Source organism: Antedon bifida, chromosome 5 (genome assembly GCF_963402885.1).
Source record: "Antedon bifida chromosome 5, ecAntBifi1.1, whole genome shotgun sequence".
NCBI classification, from domain to species: Eukaryota; Metazoa; Echinodermata; class Crinoidea; order Comatulida; family Antedonidae; genus Antedon; species Antedon bifida.
In genome coordinates, this window is record NC_136230.1 from 17,687,510 (window position 1) to 17,707,867 (window position 20,358).

At 34.5% G+C, this 20,358-nt stretch overlaps 11 non-coding genes across 11 annotated transcripts; all 11 read left to right on the forward strand.

Annotated features, from left to right (window-relative positions):
- Positions 1-706: 706 nt before the first annotated feature.
- On the forward strand, positions 707-873 carry LOC144843928 (U1 spliceosomal RNA). The gene has a single exon (XR_013612363.1). It is a non-coding gene; the product is annotated as a U1 spliceosomal RNA (small nuclear RNA).
- Positions 874-2,536: 1,663 nt separating this feature from the next.
- Positions 2,537-2,703, forward strand: LOC144843895 (U1 spliceosomal RNA). Its single transcript, XR_013612332.1, has one exon. It is a non-coding gene; the product is annotated as a U1 spliceosomal RNA (small nuclear RNA).
- A 1,663-nt stretch (positions 2,704-4,366) lies between these two features.
- Positions 4,367-4,533, forward strand: LOC144843896 (U1 spliceosomal RNA). The gene has a single exon (XR_013612333.1). It is a non-coding gene; the product is annotated as a U1 spliceosomal RNA (small nuclear RNA).
- A 1,664-nt stretch (positions 4,534-6,197) lies between these two features.
- LOC144843897 (U1 spliceosomal RNA) lies at positions 6,198-6,364 on the forward strand. The gene has a single exon (XR_013612334.1). It is a non-coding gene; the product is annotated as a U1 spliceosomal RNA (small nuclear RNA).
- A 1,671-nt stretch (positions 6,365-8,035) lies between these two features.
- Positions 8,036-8,202, forward strand: LOC144843898 (U1 spliceosomal RNA). Its single transcript, XR_013612335.1, has one exon. It is a non-coding gene; the product is annotated as a U1 spliceosomal RNA (small nuclear RNA).
- Positions 8,203-9,866: 1,664 nt separating this feature from the next.
- On the forward strand, positions 9,867-10,033 carry LOC144843899 (U1 spliceosomal RNA). The gene has a single exon (XR_013612336.1). It is a non-coding gene; the product is annotated as a U1 spliceosomal RNA (small nuclear RNA).
- Positions 10,034-11,697: 1,664 nt separating this feature from the next.
- Positions 11,698-11,864, forward strand: LOC144843900 (U1 spliceosomal RNA). The gene has a single exon (XR_013612337.1). It is a non-coding gene; the product is annotated as a U1 spliceosomal RNA (small nuclear RNA).
- A 1,664-nt stretch (positions 11,865-13,528) lies between these two features.
- Positions 13,529-13,695, forward strand: LOC144843901 (U1 spliceosomal RNA). The gene has a single exon (XR_013612338.1). It is a non-coding gene; the product is annotated as a U1 spliceosomal RNA (small nuclear RNA).
- A 1,664-nt stretch (positions 13,696-15,359) lies between these two features.
- Positions 15,360-15,526, forward strand: LOC144843902 (U1 spliceosomal RNA). The gene has a single exon (XR_013612339.1). It is a non-coding gene; the product is annotated as a U1 spliceosomal RNA (small nuclear RNA).
- A 1,190-nt stretch (positions 15,527-16,716) lies between these two features.
- On the forward strand, positions 16,717-16,883 carry LOC144843904 (U1 spliceosomal RNA). The gene has a single exon (XR_013612340.1). It is a non-coding gene; the product is annotated as a U1 spliceosomal RNA (small nuclear RNA).
- Positions 16,884-18,547: 1,664 nt separating this feature from the next.
- LOC144843905 (U1 spliceosomal RNA) lies at positions 18,548-18,714 on the forward strand. Its single transcript, XR_013612341.1, has one exon. It is a non-coding gene; the product is annotated as a U1 spliceosomal RNA (small nuclear RNA).
- The last annotated feature ends 1,644 nt before the right edge of the window (positions 18,715-20,358 follow it).

Genomic DNA, 20,358 nt, shown 5'->3' on the forward strand with positions numbered 1-20,358 from the left:
AACCTTTTCGATATACGGAGATTCACTGAAGATCTGACGAACGCATTCTCTGACATTCCTCATGTTATACTTCTCCGGACAAATTGTATCAATAATATGCAGCACGTTTAGAGAACCGCTGGTAGTATCTGGACAACGGAGAAGAGCCGCCACAACAAGTTCTTGAAATGATAGAGGCATCATCAATGTATCGGTGAGATCGGAGAACATCATGCAAGACATATTTAGGTTACTCGTAGTTCGGATAATAGTCGAATGGTAGCTTTTCAGATAATTCAGTTGACTTTAATAGTTGAATGCCGTAGAAATCAAAGGCACACCATTTTAAAAATGTCTTTGTTGGTTAGATATTAATGAAAGAACAAGAAAAACACAATAGAAACAATGGCTGCGTTGAGTAACGCGGGCGCAATCGCAACAATAAACAATTTTAAAACAATAGAAACGGTAAAGCAAAGAAAGCGGATGACACTTTAATGATTTGTCGGTATGAAATTAAAACTTCCAATACTATTACAAACAACTAGCATTTAAATTTAGTTGATATGAAAATATGTTTGAGAATAGACTACAGTTACTGTAAGTTACAGAAGATTATATTACCATTTACATTATGACACTGTAACTGAATATAAATACCAGAATGACACTTGTACAACAATACCAAGCCAATATCTCAGCTAAGAACGTGGTATGGCGTTTAAGCATACTTACCTGGCACAGGAGCGACTTTGATCAGGAAGGAATGTCCTCCCGAGATGAGGCCTCGGCATTGCACACACGGCTGCGGTTGACCCTTGCGATTCCCCCAAACGTGGGGAACTCGGGTGTATAATTTATGGTAGCGGGGGACTGCGTTCGCGCTAACCCCCAATTCGACATTAATATTAGATAGCCTATGCAGTTCACGATAATCGTTAGGTTAATTAAGAACACTTGATATATAACTATTTATGGTTACATTATCTGTTAAGAAACTTTGTTGGTTTGTAACTATATTTATTTTTCCTTTACAACTGTTGGTATAGAATATTAACATGCATTGAACGCTTCATGATTATTTCGAAGAATAATATCAATTATAGGCTCAAACTCTAGATTAAACAACATAAAGTAGTCTATTATAGAACTTATACTTATTTAAATACTTTTATTACTTTCTGTTAAACGATAATTATATTTCATTTACAATATGTATTAAATGCTATTTAATTATAGATATTTTATTTATTTACATGTCATATTGTTCTTGTCGAAGAAGTTTGGCGATAGAAAACCTTTGACATTTTACACTCAATGATGAAGACGTAGTATGTACACCGTTTAATTGTTCTGTTTCAGTTTGTAAGCAATGTTGTTTTTCGCCATTTCTATCGCTGCAATTCAAGTGGTTTATGGATTGGAGATCTAGCTCCATCGGTGCATTGCGTGATATCGTATACAGGTATGCCACCCACTCGTTGTAAGTGTTGGATGTTACGTGGTACTTCGTTCCATTCACTATAATGATATATGGCAGATAGTATTGCCAACCGTCTGTCAATCGATACCTATAACAAGAAAACAAACTTATTTATTAATAATGATGATCATGTAAATAAATAATAAGGATGATAATCAATGGTATTTCTGTTAAAATTACAAATGTAGGGAGCATTATTAAGTAAAATGACAAAGTACTGTAACCGAATAAGTACTGTAAGTAAGTTGCAGGCAGTGAGTTTTATTTAAGAAAAGGTTATTACAAATAATGCGTTACCTGTAAAGGCCAACATAGTTATTGCAATGAATAAGTTGGTTAATAATGTAAATCACATACCTGTGTCTGTCAACCTTTTCGATATACGGTTATTCACTGAAGATCTGACGAACGCATTCTCTGACATTCCTCATGTTATACTTCTCCGGACAAATTGTATCAATAATATGCAGCACGTTTAGAGAACCGCTGGTAGTATCTGGACAACGGAGAAGAGCCGCCACAACAAGTTCTTGAAATGATAGAGGCATCATCAATGTATCGGTGAGATCGGAGAACATCATGCAAGACATATTTAGGTTACTCGTAGTTCGGATAATAGTCGAATGGTAGCTTTTCAGATAATTCAGTTGACTTTAATAGTTGAATGCCGTAGAAATCAAAGGCACACCATTTTAAAAATGTCTTTGTTGGTTAGATATTAATGAAAGAACAAGAAAAACACAATAGAAACAATGGCTGCGTTGAGTAACGCGGGCGCAATCGCAACAATAAACAATTTTAAAACAATAGAAACGGTAAAGCAAAGAAAGCGGATGACACTTTAATGATTTGTCGGTATGAAATTAAAACTTCCAATACTATTACAAACAACTAGCATTTAAATTTAGTTGATATGAAAATATGTTTGAGAATAGACTACAGTTACTGTAAGTTACAGAAGATTATATTACCATTTACATTATGACACTGTAACTGAATATAAATACCAGAATGACACTTGTACAACAATACCAAGCCAATATCTCAGCTAAGAACGTGGTATGGCGTTTAAGCATACTTACCTGGCACAGGAGCGACTTTGATCAGGAAGGAATGTCCTCCCAAGATGAGGCCTCGGCATTGCACACACGGCTGCGGTTGACCCTTGCGATTCCCCCAAACGTGGGGAACTCGGGTGTATAATTTATGGTAGCGGGGGACTGCGTTCGCGCTAACCCCCAATTCGACATTAATATTAGATAGCCTATGCAGTTCACGATAATCGTTAGGTTAATTAAGAACACTTGATATATAACTATTTATGGTTACATTATCTGTTAAGAAACTTTGTTGGTTTGTAACTATATTTATTTTTCCTTTACAACTTTTGGTATAGAATATTAACATGCATTGAACGCTTCATGATTATTTCGAAGAATAATATCAATTATAGGCTCAAACTCTAGATTAAACAACATAAAGTAGTCTATTATAGAACTTATACTTATTTAAATACTTTTATTACTTTCTGTTAAACGATAATTATATTTCATTTACAATATGTATTAAATGGTATTTAATTATAGATATTTTATTTATTTACATGTCATATTGTTCTTGTCGAAGAAGTTTGGCGATAGAAAACCTTTGACATTTTACACTCAATGATGAAGACGTAGTATGTACACCGTTTAATTGTTCTGTTTCAGTTTGTAAGCAATGTTGTTTTTCGCCATTTCTATCGCTGCAATTCAAGTGGTTTATGGATTGGAGATCTAGCTCCATCGGTGCATTGCGTGATATCGTATACAGGTATGCCACCCACTCGTTGTAAGTGTTGGATGTTACGTGGTACTTCGTTCCATTCACTATAATGATATATGGCAGATAGTATTGCCAACCGTCTGTCAATCGATACCTATAACAAGAAAACAAACTTATTTATTAATAATGATGATCATGTAAATAAATAATAAGGATGATAATCAATGGTATTTCTGTTAAAATTACAAATGTAGGGAGCATTATTAAGTAAAATGACAAAGTACTGTAACCGAATAAGTACTGTAAGTAAGTTGCAGGCAGTGAGTTTTATTTAAGAAAAGGTTATTACAAATAATGCGTTACCTGTAAAGGCCAACATAGTTATTGCAATGAATAAGTTGGTTAATAATGTAAATCACATACCTGTGTCTGTCAACCTTTTCGATATACGGTTATTCACTGAAGATCTGACGAACGCATTCTCTGACATTCCTCATGTTATACTTCTCCGGACAAATTGTATCAATAATATGCAGCACGTTTAGAGAACCGCTGGTAGTATCTGGACAACGGAGAAGAGCCGCCACAACAAGTTCTTGAAATGATAGAGGCATCATCAATGTATCGGTGAGATCGGAGAACATCATGCAAGACATATTTAGGTTACTCGTAGTTCGGATAATAGTCGAATGGTAGCTTTTCAGATAATTCAGTTGACTTTAATAGTTGAATGCCGTAGAAATCAAAGGCACACCATTTTAAAAATGTCTTTGTTGGTTAGATATTAATGAAAGAACAAGAAAAACACAATAGAAACAATGGCTGCGTTGAGTAACGCGGGCGCAATCGCAACAATAAACAATTTTAAAACAATAGAAACGGTAAAGCAAAGAAAGCGGATGACACTTTAATGATTTGTCGGTATGAAATTAAAACTTCCAATACTATTACAAACAACTAGCATTTAAATTTAGTTGATATGAAAATATGTTTGAGAATAGACTACAGTTACTGTAAGTTACAGAAGATTATATTACCATTTACATTATGACACTGTAACTGAATATAAATACCAGAATGACACTTGTACAACAATACCAAGCCAATATCTCAGCTAAGAACGTGGTATGGCGTTTAAGCATACTTACCTGGCACAGGAGCGACTTTGATCAGGAAGGAATGTCCTCCCAAGATGAGGCCTCGGCATTGCACACACGGCTGCGGTTGACCCTTGCGATTCCCCCAAACGTGGGGAACTCGGGTGTATAATTTATGGTAGCGGGGGACTGCGTTCGCGCTAACCCCCAATTCGACATTAATATTAGATAGCCTATGCAGTTCACGATAATCGTTAGGTTAATTAAGAACACTTGATATATAACTATTTATGGTTACATTATCTGTTAAGAAACTTTGTTGGTTTGTAACTATATTTATTTTTCCTTTACAACTTTTGGTATAGAATATTAACATGCATTGAACGCTTCATGATTATTTCGAAGAATAATATCAATTATAGGCTCAAACTCTAGATTAAACAACATAAAGTAGTCTATTATAGAACTTATACTTATTTAAATACTTTTATTACTTTCTGTTAAACGATAATTATATTTCATTTACAATATGTATTAAATGGTATTTAATTATAGATATTTTATTTATTTACATGTCATATTGTTCTTGTCGAAGAAGTTTGGCGATAGAAAACCTTTGACATTTTACACTCAATGATGAAGACGTAGTATGTACACCGTTTAATTGTTCTGTTTCAGTTTGTAAGCAATGTTGTTTTTCGCCATTTCTATCGCTGCAATTCAAGTGGTTTATGGATTGGAGATCTAGCTCCATCGGTGCATTGCGTGATATCGTATACAGGTATGCCACCCACTCGTTGTAAGTGTTGGATGTTACGTGGTACTTCGTTCCATTCACTATAATGATATATGGCAGATAGTATTGCCAACCGTCTGTCAATCGATACCTATAACAAGAAAACAAACTTATTTATTAATAATGATGATCATGTAAATAAATAATAAGGATGATAATCAATGGTATTTCTGTTAAAATTACAAATGTAGGGAGCATTATTAAGTAAAATGACAAAGTACTGTAACCGAATAAGTACTGTAAGTAAGTTGCAGGCAGTGAGTTTTATTTAAGAAAAGGTTATTACAAATAATGCGTTACCTGTAAAGGCCAACATAGTTATTGCAATGAATAAGTTGGTTAATAATGTAAATCACATACCTGTGTCTGTCAACCTTTTCGATATACGGTGATTCACTGAAGATCTGACGAACGCATTCTCTGACATTCCTCATGTTTATACTTCTCCGGACAAATTGTATCAATAATATGCAGCACGTTTAGAGAACCGCTGGTAGTATCTGGACAACGGAGAAGAGCCGCCACAACAAGTTCTTGAAATGATAGAGGCATCATCAATGTATCGGTGAGATCGGAGAACATCATGCAAGACATATTTAGGTTACTCGTAGTTCGGATAATAGTCGAATGGTAGCTTTTCAGATAATTCAGTTGACTTTAATAGTTGAATGCCGTAGAAATCAAAGGCACACCATTTTAAAAATGTCTTTGTTGGTTAGATATTAATGAAAGAACAAGAAAAACACAATAGAAACAATGGCTGCGTTGAGTAACGCGGGCGCAATCGCAACAATAAACAATTTTAAAACAATAGAAACGGTAAAGCAAAGAAAGCGGATGACACTTTAATGATTTGTCGGTATGAAATTAAAACTTCCAATACTATTACAAACAACTAGCATTTAAATTTAGTTGATATGAAAATATGTTTGAGAATAGACTACAGTTACTGTAAGTTACAGAAGATTATATTACCATTTACATTATGACACTGTAACTGAATATAAATACCAGAATGACACTTGTACAACAATACCAAGCCAATATCTCAGCTAAGAACGTGGTATGGCGTTTAAGCATACTTACCTGGCACAGGAGCGACTTTGATCAGGAAGGAATGTCCTCCCAAGATGAGGCCTCGGCATTGCACACACGGCTGCGGTTGACCCTTGCGATTCCCCCAAACGTGGGGAACTCGGGTGTATAATTTATGGTAGCGGGGGACTGCGTTCGCGCTAACCCCCAATTCGACATTAATATTAGATAGCCTATACAGTTCACGATAATCGTTAGGTTAATTAAGAACACTTGATATATAACTATTTATGGTTACATTATCTGTTAAGAAACTTTGTTGGTTTGTAACTATATTTATTTTTCCTTTACAACTTTTGGTATAGAATATTAACATGCATTGAACGCTTCATGATTATTTCGAAGAATAATATCAATTATAGGCTCAAACTCTAGATTAAACAACATAAAGTAGTCTATTATAGAACTTATACTTATTTAAATACTTTTATTACTTTCTTACTTTCTGTTAAACGATAATTATATTTCATTTACAATATGTATTAAATGCTATTTAATTATAGATATTTTATTTATTTACATGTCATATTGTTCTTGTCGAAGAAGTTTGGCGATAGAAAACCTTTGACATTTTACACTCAATGATGAAGACGTAGTATGTACACCGTTTAATTGTTCTGTTTCAGTTTGTAAGCAATGTTGTTTTTCGCCATTTCTATCGCTGCAATTCAAGTGGTTTATGGATTGGAGATCTAGCTCCATCGGTGCATTGCGTGATATCGTATACAGGTATGCCACCCACTCGTTGTAAGTGTTGGATGTTACGTGGTACTTCGTTCCATTCACTATAATGATATATGGCAGATAGTATTGCCAACCGTCTGTCAATCGATACCTATAACAAGAAAACAAACTTATTTATTAATAATGATGATCATGTAAATAAATAATAAGGATGATAATCAATGGTATTTCTGTTAAAATTACAAATGTAGGGAGCATTATTAAGTAAAATGACAAAGTACTGTAACCGAATAAGTACTGTAAGTAAGTTGCAGGCAGTGAGTTTTATTTAAGAAAAGGTTATTACAAATAATGCGTTACCTGTAAAGGCCAACATAGTTATTGCAATGAATAAGTTGGTTAATAATGTAAATCACATACCTGTGTCTGTCAACCTTTTCGATATACGGTGATTCACTGAAGATCTGACGAACGCATTCTCTGACATTCCTCATGTTATACTTCTCCGGACAAATTGTATCAATAATATGCAACACGTTTAGAGAACCGCTGGTAGTATCTGGACAACGGAGAAGAGCCGCCACAACAAGTTCTTGAAATGATAGAGGCATCATCAATGTATCGGTGAGATCGGAGAACATCATGCAAGACATATTTAGGTTACTCGTAGTTCGGATAATAGTCGAATGGTAGCTTTTCAGATAATTCAGTTGACTTTAATAGTTGAATGCCGTAGAAATCAAAGGCACACCATTTTAAAAATGTCTTTGTTGGTTAGATATTAATGAAAGAACAAGAAAAACACAATAGAAACAATGGCTGCGTTGAGTAACGCGGGCGCAATCGCAACAATAAACAATTTTAAAACAATAGAAACGGTAAAGCAAAGAAAGCGGATGACACTTTAATGATTTGTCGGTATGAAATTAAAACTTCCAATACTATTACAAACAACTAGCATTTAAATTTAGTTGATATGAAAATATGTTTGAGAATAGACTACAGTTACTGTAAGTTACAGAAGATTATATTACCATTTACATTATGACACTGTAACTGAATATAAATACCAGAATGACACTTGTACAACAATACCAAGCCAATATCTCAGCTAAGAACGTGGTATGGCGTTTAAGCATACTTACCTGGCACAGGAGCGACTTTGATCAGGAAGGAATGTCCTCCCAAGATGAGGCCTCGGCATTGCACACACGGCTGCGGTTGACCCTTGCGATTCCCCCAAACGTGGGGAACTCGGGTGTATAATTTATGGTAGCGGGGGACTGCGTTCGCGCTAACCCCCAATTCGACATTAATATTAGATAGCCTATGCAGTTCACGATAATCGTTAGGTTAATTAAGAACACTTGATATATAACTATTTATGGTTACATTATCTGTTAAGAAACTTTGTTGGTTTGTAACTATATTTATTTTTCCTTTACAACTTTTGGTATAGAATATTAACATGCATTGAACGCTTCATGATTATTTCGAAGAATAATATCAATTATAGGCTCAAACTCTAGATTAAACAACATAAAGTAGTCTATTATAGAACTTATACTTATTTAAATACTTTTATTACTTTCTGTTAAACGATAATTATATTTCATTTACAATATGTATTAAATGCTATTTAATTATAGATATTTTATTTATTTACATGTCATATTGTTCTTGTCGAAGAAGTTTGGCGATAGAAAACCTTTGACATTTTACACTCAATGATGAAGACGTAGTATGTACAACGTTTAATTGTTCTGTTTCAGTTTGTAAGCAATGTTGTTTTTCGCCATTTCTATCGCTGCAATTCAAGTGGTTTATGGATTGGAGATCTAGCTCCATCGGTGCATTGCGTGATATCGTATACAGGTATGCCACCCACTCGTTGTAAGTGTTGGATGTTACGTGGTACTTCGTTCCATTCACTATAATGATATATGGCAGATAGTATTGCCAACCGTCTGTCAATCGATACCTATAACAAGAAAACAAACTTATTTATTAATAATGATGATCATGTAAATAAATAATAAGGATGATAATCAATGGTATTTCTGTTAAAATTACAAATGTAGGGAGCATTATTAAGTAAAATGACAAAGTACTGTAACCGAATAAGTACTGTAAGTAAGTTGCAGGCAGTGAGTTTTATTTAAGAAAAGGTTATTACAAATAATGCGTTACCTGTAAAGGCCAACATAGTTATTGCAATGAATAAGTTGGTTTAATAATGTAAATCACATACCTGTGTCTGTCAACCTTTTCGATATACGGAGATTCACTGAAGATCTGACGAACGCATTCTCTGACATTCCTCATGTTATACTTCTCCGGACAAATTGTATCAATAATATGCAGCACGTTTAGAGAACCGCTGGTAGTATCTGGACAACGGAGAAGAGCCGCCACAACAAGTTCTTGAAATGATAGAGGCATCATCAATGTATCGGTGAGATCGGAGAACATCATGCAAGACATATTTAGGTTACTCGTAGTTCGGATAATAGTCGAATGGTAGCTTTTCAGATAATTCAGTTGACTTTAATAGTTGAATGCCGTAGAAATCAAAGGCACACCATTTTAAAAATGTCTTTGTTGGTTAGATATTAATGAAAGAACAAGAAAAACACAATAGAAACAATGGCTGCGTTGAGTAACGCGGGCGCAATCGCAACAATAAACAATTTTAAAACAATAGAAACGGTAAAGCAAAGAAAGCGGATGACACTTTAATGATTTGTCGGTATGAAATTAAAACTTCCAATACTATTACAAACAACTAGCATTTAAATTTAGTTGATATGAAAATATGTTTGAGAATAGACTACAGTTACTGTAAGTTACAGAAGATTATATTACCATTTACATTATGACACTGTAACTGAATATAAATACCAGAATGACACTTGTACAACAATACCAAGCCAATATCTCAGCTAAGAACGTGGTATGGCGTTTAAGCATACTTACCTGGCACAGGAGCGACTTTGATCAGGAAGGAATGTCCTCCCAAGATGAGGCCTCGGCATTGCACACACGGCTGCGGTTGACCCTTGCGATTCCCCCAAACGTGGGGAACTCGGGTGTATAATTTATGGTAGCGGGGGACTGCGTTCGCGCTAACCCCCAATTCGACATTAATATTAGATAGCCTATGCAGTTCACGATAATCGTTAGGTTAATTAAGAACACTTGATATATAACTATTTATGGTTACATTATCTGTTAAGAAACTTTGTTGGTTTGTAACTATATTTATTTTTCCTTTACAACTTTTGGTATAGAATATTAACATGCATTGAACGCTTCATGATTATTTCGAAGAATAATATCAATTATAGGCTCAAACTCTAGATTAAACAACATAAAGTAGTCTATTATAGAACTTATACTTATTTAAATACTTTTATTACTTTCTGTTAAACGATAATTATATTTCATTTACAATATGTATTAAATGGTATTTAATTATAGATATTTTATTTATTTACATGTCATATTGTTCTTGTCGAAGAAGTTTGGCGATAGAAAACCTTTGACATTTTACACTCAATGATGAAGACGTAGTATGTACACCGTTTAATTGTTCTGTTTCAGTTTGTAAGCAATGTTGTTTTTCGCCATTTCTATCGCTGCAATTCAAGTGGTTTATGGATTGGAGATCTAGCTCCATCGGTGCATTGCGTGATATCGTATACAGGTATGCCACCCACTCGTTGTAAGTGTTGGATGTTACGTGGTACTTCGTTCCATTCACTATAATGATATATGGCAGATAGTATTGCCAACCGTCTGTCAATCGATACCTATAACAAGAAAACAAACTTATTTATTAATAATGATGATCATGTAAATAAATAATAAGGATGATAATCAATGGTATTTCTGTTAAAATTACAAATGTAGGGAGCATTATTAAGTAAAATGACAAAGTACTGTAACCGAATAAGTACTGTAAGTAAGTTGCAGGCAGTGAGTTTTATTTAAGAAAAGGTTATTACAAATAATGCGTTACCTGTAAAGGCCAACATAGTTATTGCAATGAATAAGTTGGTTAATAATGTAAATCACATACCTGTGTCTGTCAACCTTTTCGATATACGGTGATTCACTGAAGATCTGACGAACGCATTCTCTGACATTCCTCATGTTTATACTTCTCCGGACAAATTGTATCAATAATATGCAGCACGTTTAGAGAACCGCTGGTAGTATCTGGACAACGGAGAAGAGCCGCCACAACAAGTTCTTGAAATGATAGAGGCATCATCAATGTATCGGTGAGATCGGAGAACATCATGCAAGACATATTTAGGTTACTCGTAGTTCGGATAATAGTCGAATGGTAGCTTTTCAGATAATTCAGTTGACTTTAATAGTTGAATGCCGTAGAAATCAAAGGCACACCATTTTAAAAATGTCTTTGTTGGTTAGATATTAATGAAAGAACAAGAAAAACACAATAGAAACAATGGCTGCGTTGAGTAACGCGGGCGCAATCGCAACAATAAACAATTTTAAAACAATAGAAACGGTAAAGCAAAGAAAGCGGATGACACTTTAATGATTTGTCGGTATGAAATTAAAACTTCCAATACTATTACAAACAACTAGCATTTAAATTTAGTTGATATGAAAATATGTTTGAGAATAGACTACAGTTACTGTAAGTTACAGAAGATTATATTACCATTTACATTATGACACTGTAACTGAATATAAATACCAGAATGACACTTGTACAACAATACCAAGCCAATATCTCAGCTAAGAACGTGGTATGGCGTTTAAGCATACTTACCTGGCACAGGAGCGACTTTGATCAGGAAGGAATGTCCTCCCAAGATGAGGCCTCGGCATTGCACACACGGCTGCGGTTGACCCTTGCGATTCCCCCAAACGTGGGGAACTCGGGTGTATAATTTATGGTAGCGGGGGACTGCGTTCGCGCTAACCCCCAATTCGACATTAATATTAGATAGCCTATACAGTTCACGATAATCGTTAGGTTAATTAAGAACACTTGATATATAACTATTTATGGTTACATTATCTGTTAAGAAACTTTGTTGGTTTGTAACTATATTTATTTTTCCTTTACAACTTTTGGTATAGAATATTAACATGCATTGAACGCTTCATGATTATTTCGAAGAATAATATCAATTATAGGCTCAAACTCTAGATTAAACAACATAAAGTAGTCTATTATAGAACTTATACTTATTTAAATACTTTTATTACTTTCTGTTAAACGATAATTATATTTCATTTACAATATGTATTAAATGCTATTTAATTATAGATATTTTATTTATTTACATGTCATATTGTTCTTGTCGAAGAAGTTTGGCGATAGAAAACCTTTGACATTTTACACTCAATGATGAAGACGTAGTATGTACACCGTTTAATTGTTCTGTTTCAGTTTGTAAGCAATGTTGTTTTTCGCCATTTCTATCGCTGCAATTCAAGTGGTTTATGGATTGGAGATCTAGCTCCATCGGTGCATTGCGTGATATCGTATACAGGTATGCCACCCACTCGTTGTAAGTGTTGGATGTTACGTGGTACTTCGTTCCATTCACTATAATGATATATGGCAGATAGTATTGCCAACCGTCTGTCAATCGATACCTATAACAAGAAAACAAACTTATTTATTAATAATGATGATCATGTAAATAAATAATAAGGATGATAATCAATGGTATTTCTGTTAAAATTACAAATGTAGGGAGCATTATTAAGTAAAATGACAAAGTACTGTAACCGAATAAGTACTGTAAGTAAGTTGCAGGCAGTGAGTTTTATTTAAGAAAAGGTTATTACAAATAATGCGTTACCTGTAAAGGCCAACATAGTTATTGCAATGAATAAGTTGGTTTAATAATGTAAATCACATACCTGTGTCTGTCAACCTTTTCGATATACGGAGATTCACTGAAGATCTGACGAACGCATTCTCTGACATTCCTCATGTTATACTTCTCCGGACAAATTGTATCAATAATATGCAGCACGTTTAGAGAACCGCTGGTAGTATCTGGACAACGGAGAAGAGCCGCCACAACAAGTTCTTGAAATGATAGAGGCATCATCAATGTATCGGTGAGATCGGAGAACATCATGCAAGACATATTTAGGTTACTCGTAGTTCGGATAATAGTCGAATGGTAGCTTTTCAGATAATTCAGTTGACTTTAATAGTTGAATGCCGTAGAAATCAAAGGCACACCATTTTAAAAATGTCTTTGTTGGTTAGATATTAATGAAAGAACAAGAAAAACACAATAGAAACAATGGCTGCGTTGAGTAACGCGGGCGCAATCGCAACAATAAACAATTTTAAAACAATAGAAACGGTAAAGCAAAGAAAGCGGATGACACTTTAATGATTTGTCGGTATGAAATTAAAACTTCCAATACTATTACAAACAACTAGCATTTAAATTTAGTTGATATGAAAATATGTTTGAGAATAGACTACAGTTACTGTAAGTTACAGAAGATTATATTACCATTTACATTATGACACTGTAACTGAATATAAATACCAGAATGACACTTGTACAACAATACCAAGCCAATATCTCAGCTAAGAACGTGGTATGGCGTTTAAGCATACTTACCTGGCACAGGAGCGACTTTGATCAGGAAGGAATGTCCTCCCAAGATGAGGCCTCGGCATTGCACACACGGCTGCGGTTGACCCTTGCGATTCCCCCAAACGTGGGGAACTCGGGTGTATAATTTATGGTAGCGGGGGACTGCGTTCGCGCTAACCCCCAATTCGACATTAATATTAGATAGCCTATGCAGTTCACGATAATCGTTAGGTTAATTAAGAACACTTGATATATAACTATTTATGGTTACATTATCTGTTAAGAAACTTTGTTGGTTTGTAACTATATTTATTTTTCCTTTACAACTTTTGGTATAGAATATTAACATGCATTGAACGCTTCATGATTATTTCGAAGAATAATATCAATTATAGGCTCAAACTCTAGATTAAACAACATAAAGTAGTCTATTATAGAACTTATACTTATTTAAATACTTTTATTACTTTCTGTTAAACGATAATTATATTTCATTTACAATATGTATTAAATGGTATTTAATTATAGATATTTTATTTATTTACATGTCATATTGTTCTTGTCGAAGAAGTTTGGCGATAGAAAACCTTTGACATTTTACACTCAATGATGAAGACGTAGTATGTACACCGTTTAATTGTTCTGTTTCAGTTTGTAAGCAATGTTGTTTTTCGCCATTTCTATCGCTGCAATTCAAGTGGTTTATGGATTGGAGATCTAGCTCCATCGGTGCATTGCGTGATATCGTATACAGGTATGCCACCCACTCGTTGTAAGTGTTGGATGTTACGTGGTACTTCGTTCCATTCACTATAATGATATATGGCAGATAGTATTGCCAACCGTCTGTCAATCGATACCTATAACAAGAAAACAAACTTATTTATTAATAATGATGATCATGTAAATAAATAATAAGGATGATAATCAATGGTATTTCTGTTAAAATTACAAATGTAGGGAGCATTATTAAGTAAAATGACAAAGTACTGTAACCGAATAAGTACTGTAAGTAAGTTGCAGGCAGTGAGTTTTATTTAAGAAAAGGTTATTACAAATAATGCGTTACCTGTAAAGGCCAACATAGTTATTGCAATGAATAAGTTGGTTAATAATGTAAATCACATACCTGTGTCTGTCAACCTTTTCGATATACGGTGATTCACTGAAGATCTGACGAACGCATTCTCTGACATTCCTCATGTTTATACTTCTCCGGACAAATTGTATCAATAATATGCAACACGTTTAGAGAACCGCTGGTAGTATCTGGACAACGGAGAAGAGCCGCCACAACAAGTTCTTGAAATGATAGAGGCATCATCAATGTATCGGTGAGATCGGAGAACATCATGCAAGACATATTTAGGTTACTCGTAGTTCGGATAATAGTCGAATGGTAGCTTTTCAGATAATTCAGTTGACTTTAATAGTTGAATGCCGTAGAAATCAAAGGCACACCATTTTAAAAATGTCTTTGTTGGTTAGATATTAATGAAAGAACAAGAAAAACACAATAGAAACAATGGCTGCGTTGAGTAACGCGGGCGCAATCGCAACAATAAACAATTTTAAAACAATAGAAACGGTAAAGCAAAGAAAGCGGATGACACTTTAATGATTTGTCGGTATGAAATTAAAACTTCCAATACTATTACAAACAACTAGCATTTAAATTTAGTTGATATGAAAATATGTTTGAGAATAGACTACAGTTACTGTAAGTTACAGAAGATTATATTACCATTTACATTATGACACTGTAACTGAATATAAATACCAGAATGACACTTGTACAACAATACCAAGCCAATATCTCAGCTAAGAACGTGGTATGGCGTTTAAGCATACTTACCTGGCACAGGAGCGACTTTGATCAGGAAGGAATGTCCTCCCAAGATGAGGCCTCGGCATTGCACACACGGCTGCGGTTGACCCTTGCGATTCCCCCAAACGTGGGGAACTCGGGTGTATAATTTATGGTAGCGGGGGACTGCGTTCGCGCTAACCCCCAATTCGACATTAATATTAGATAGCCTATGCAGTGCATTCAAGTGGTTTATGGATTGGAGATCTAGCTCCATCGGTGCATTGCGTGATATCGTATACAGGTATGCCACCCACTCGTTGTAAGTGTTGGATGTTACGTGGTACTTCGTTCCATTCACTATAATGATATATGGCAGATAGTATTGCCAACCGTCTGTCAATCGATACCTATAACAAGAAAACAAACTTATTTATTAATAATGATGATCATGTAAATAAATAATAAGGATGATAATCAATGGTATTTCTGTTAAAATTACAAATGTAGGGAGCATTATTAAGTAAAATGACAAAGTACTGTAACCGAATAAGTACTGTAAGTAAGTTGCAGGCAGTGAGTTTTATTTAAGAAAAGGTTATTACAAATAATGCGTTACCTGTAAAGGCCAACATAGTTATTGCAATGAATAAGTTGGTTAATAATGTAAATCACATACCTGTGTCTGTCAACCTTTTCGATATACGGTGATTCACTGAAGATCTGACGAACGCATTCTCTGACATTCCTCATGTTTATACTTCTCCGGACAAATTGTATCAATAATATGCAACACGTTTAGAGAACCGCTGGTAGTATCTGGACAACGGAGAAGAGCCGCCACAACAAGTTCTTGAAATGATAGAGGCATCATCAATGTATCGGTGAGATCGGAGAACATCATGCAAGACATATTTAGGTTACTCGTAGTTCGGATAATAGTCGAATGGTAGCTTTTCAGATAATTCAGTTGACTTTAATAGTTGAATGCCGTAGAAATCAAAGGCACACCATTTTAAAAATGTCTTTGTTGGTTAGATATTAATGAAAGAACAAGAAAAACACAATAGAAACAATGGCTGCGTTGAGTAACGCGGGCGCAATCGCAACAATAAACAATTTTAAAACAATAGAAACGGTAAAGCAAAGAAAGCGGATGACACTTTAATGATTTGTCGGTATGAAATTAAAACTTCCAATACTATTACAAACAACTAGCATTTAAATTTAGTTGATATGAAAATATGTTTGAGAATAGACTACAGTTACTGTAAGTTACAGAAGATTATATTACCATTTACATTATGACACTGTAACTGAATATAAATACCAGAATGACACTTGTACAACAATACCAAGCCAATATCTCAGCTAAGAACGTGGTATGGCGTTTAAGCATACTTACCTGGCACAGGAGCGACTTTGATCAGGAAGGAATGTCCTCCCAAGATGAGGCCTCGGCATTGCACACACGGCTGCGGTTGACCCTTGCGATTCCCCCAAACGTGGGGAACTCGGGTGTATAATTTATGGTAGCGGGGGACTGCGTTCGCGCTAACCCCCAATTCGACATTAATATTAGATAGCCTATGCAGTTCACGATAATCGTTAGGTTAATTAAGAACACTTGATATATAACTATTTATGGTTACATTATCTGTTAAGAAACTTTGTTGGTTTGTAACTATATTTATTTTTCCTTTACAACTTTTGGTATAGAATATTAACATGCATTGAACGCTTCATGATTATTTCGAAGAATAATATCAATTATAGGCTCAAACTCTAGATTAAACAACATAAAGTAGTCTATTATAGAACTTATACTTATTTAAATACTTTTATTACTTTCTGTTAAACGATAATTATATTTCATTTACAATATGTATTAAATGCTATTTAATTATAGATATTTTATTTATTTACATGTCATATTGTTCTTGTCGAAGAAGTTTGGCGATAGAAAACCTTTGACATTTTACACTCAATGATGAAGACGTAGTATGTACAACGTTTAATTGTTCTGTTTCAGTTTGTAAGCAATGTTGTTTTTCGCCATTTCTATCGCTGCAATTCAAGTGGTTTATGGATTGGAGATCTAGCTCCATCGGTGCATTGCGTGATATCGTATACAGGTATGCCACCCACTCGTTGTAAGTGTTGGATGTTACGTGGTACTTCGTTCCATTCACTATAATGATATATGGCAGATAGTATTGCCAACCGTCTGTCAATCGATACCTATAACAAGAAAACAAACTTATTTATTAATAATGATGATCATGTAAATAAATAATAAGGATGATAATCAGTGGTATTTCTGTTAAAATTACAAATGTAGGGAGCATTATTAAGTAAAATGACAAAGTACTGTAACCGAATAAGTACTGTAAGTAAGTTGCAGGCAGTGAGTTTTATTTAAGAAAAGGTTATTACAAATAATGCGTTACCTGTAAAGGCCAACATAGTTATTGCAATGAATAAGTTGGTTTAATAATGTAAATCACATACCTGTGTCTGTCAACCTTTTCGATATACGGAGATTCACTGAAGATCTGACGAACGCATTCTCTGACATTCCTCATGTTATACTTCTCCGGACAAATTGTATCAATAATATGCAGCACGTTTAGAGAACCGCTGGTAGTATCTGGACAACGGAGAAGAGCCGCCACAACAAGTTCTTGAAATGATAGAGGCATCATCAATGTATCGGTGAGATCGGAGAACATCATGCAAGACATATTTAGGTTACTCGTAGTTCGGATAATAGTCGAATGGTAGCTTTTCAGATAATTCAGTTGACTTTAATAGTTGAATGCCGTAGAAATCAAAGGCACACCATTTTAAAAATGTCTTTGTTGGTTAGATATTAATGAAAGAACAAGAAAAACACAATAGAAACAATGGCTGCGTTGAGTAACGCGGGCGCAATCGCAACAATAAACAATTTTAAAACAATAGAAACGGTAAAGCAAAGAAAGCGGATGACACTTTAATGATTTGTCGGTATGAAATTAAAACTTCCAATACTATTACAAACAACTAGCATTTAAATTTAGTTGATATGAAAATATGTTTGAGAATAGACTACAGTTACTGTAAGTTACAGAAGATTATATTACCATTTACATTATGACACTGTAACTGAATATAAATACCAGAATGACACTTGTACAACAATACCAAGCCAATATCTCAGCTAAGAACGTGGTATGGCGTTTAAGCATACTTACCTGGCACAGGAGCGACTTTGATCAGGAAGGAATGTCCTCCCAAGATGAGGCCTCGGCATTGCACACACGGCTGCGGTTGACCCTTGCGATTCCCCCAAACGTGGGGAACTCGGGTGTATAATTTATGGTAGCGGGGGACTGCGTTCGCGCTAACCCCCAATTCGACATTAATATTAGATAGCCTATGCAGTTCACGATAATCGTTAGGTTAATTAAGAACACTTGATATATAACTATTTATGGTTACATTATCTGTTAAGAAACTTTGTTGGTTTGTAACTATATTTATTTTTCCTTTACAACTTTTGGTATAGAATATTAACATGCATTGAACGCTTCATGATTATTTCGAAGAATAATATCAATTATAGGCTCAAACTCTAGATTAAACAACATAAAGTAGTCTATTATAGAACTTATACTTATTTAAATACTTTTAGTACTTTCTGTTAAACGATAATTATATTTCATTTACAATATGTATTAAATGGTATTTAATTATAGATATTTTATTTATTTACATGTCATATTGTTCTTGTCGAAGAAGTTTGGCGATAGAAAACCTTTGACATTTTACACTCAATGATGAAGACGTAGTATGTACACCGTTTAATTGTTCTGTTTCAGTTTGTAAGCAATGTTGTTTTTCGCCATTTCTATCGCTGCAATTCAAGTGGTTTATGGATTGGAGATCTAGCTCCATCGGTGCATTGCGTGATATCGTATACAGGTATGCCACCCACTCGTTGTAAGTGTTGGATGTTACGTGGTACTTCGTTCCATTCACTATAATGATATATGGCAGATAGTATTGCCAACCGTCTGTCAATCGATACCTATAACAAGAAAACAAACTTATTTATTAATAATGATGATCATGTAAATAAATAATAAGGATGATAATCAATGGTATTTCTGTTAAAATTACAAATGTAGGGAGCATTATTAAGTAAAATGACAAAGTACTGTAACCGAATAAGTACTGTAAGTAAGTTGCAGGCAGTGAGTTTTATTTAAGAAAAGGTTATTACAAATAATGCGTTACCTGTAAAGGCCAACATAGTTATTGCAATGAATAAGTTGGTTTAATAATGTAAATCACATACCTGTGTCTGTCAACCTTTTCGATATACGGAGATTCACTGAAGATCTGACGAACGCATTCTCTGACATTCCTCATGTTATACTTCTCCGGACAAATTGTATCAATAATATGCAGCACGTTTAGAGAACCGCTGGTAGTATCTGGACAACGGAGAAGAGCCGCCACAACAAGTTCTTGAAATGATAGAGGCATCATCAATGTATCGGTGAGATCGGAGAACATCATGCAAGACATATTTAGGTTACTCGTAGTTCGGATAATAGTCGAATGGTAGCTTTTCAGATAATTCAGTTGACTTTAATAGTTGAATGCCGTAGAAATCAAAGGCACACCATTTTAAAAATGTCTTTGTTGGTTAGATATTAATGAAAGAACAAGAAAAACACAATAGAAACAATGGCTGCGTTGAGTAACGCGGGCGCAATCGCAACAATAAACAATTTTAAAACAATAGAAACGGTAAAGCAAAGAAAGCGGATGACACTTTAATGATTTGTCGGTATGAAATTAAAACTTCCAATACTATTACAAACAACTAGCATTTAAATTTAGTTGATATGAAAATATGTTTGAGAATAGACTACAGTTACTGTAAGTTACAGAAGATTATATTACCATTTACATTATGACACTGTAACTGAATATAAATACCAGAATGACACTTGTACAACAATACCAAGCCAATATCTCAGCTAAGA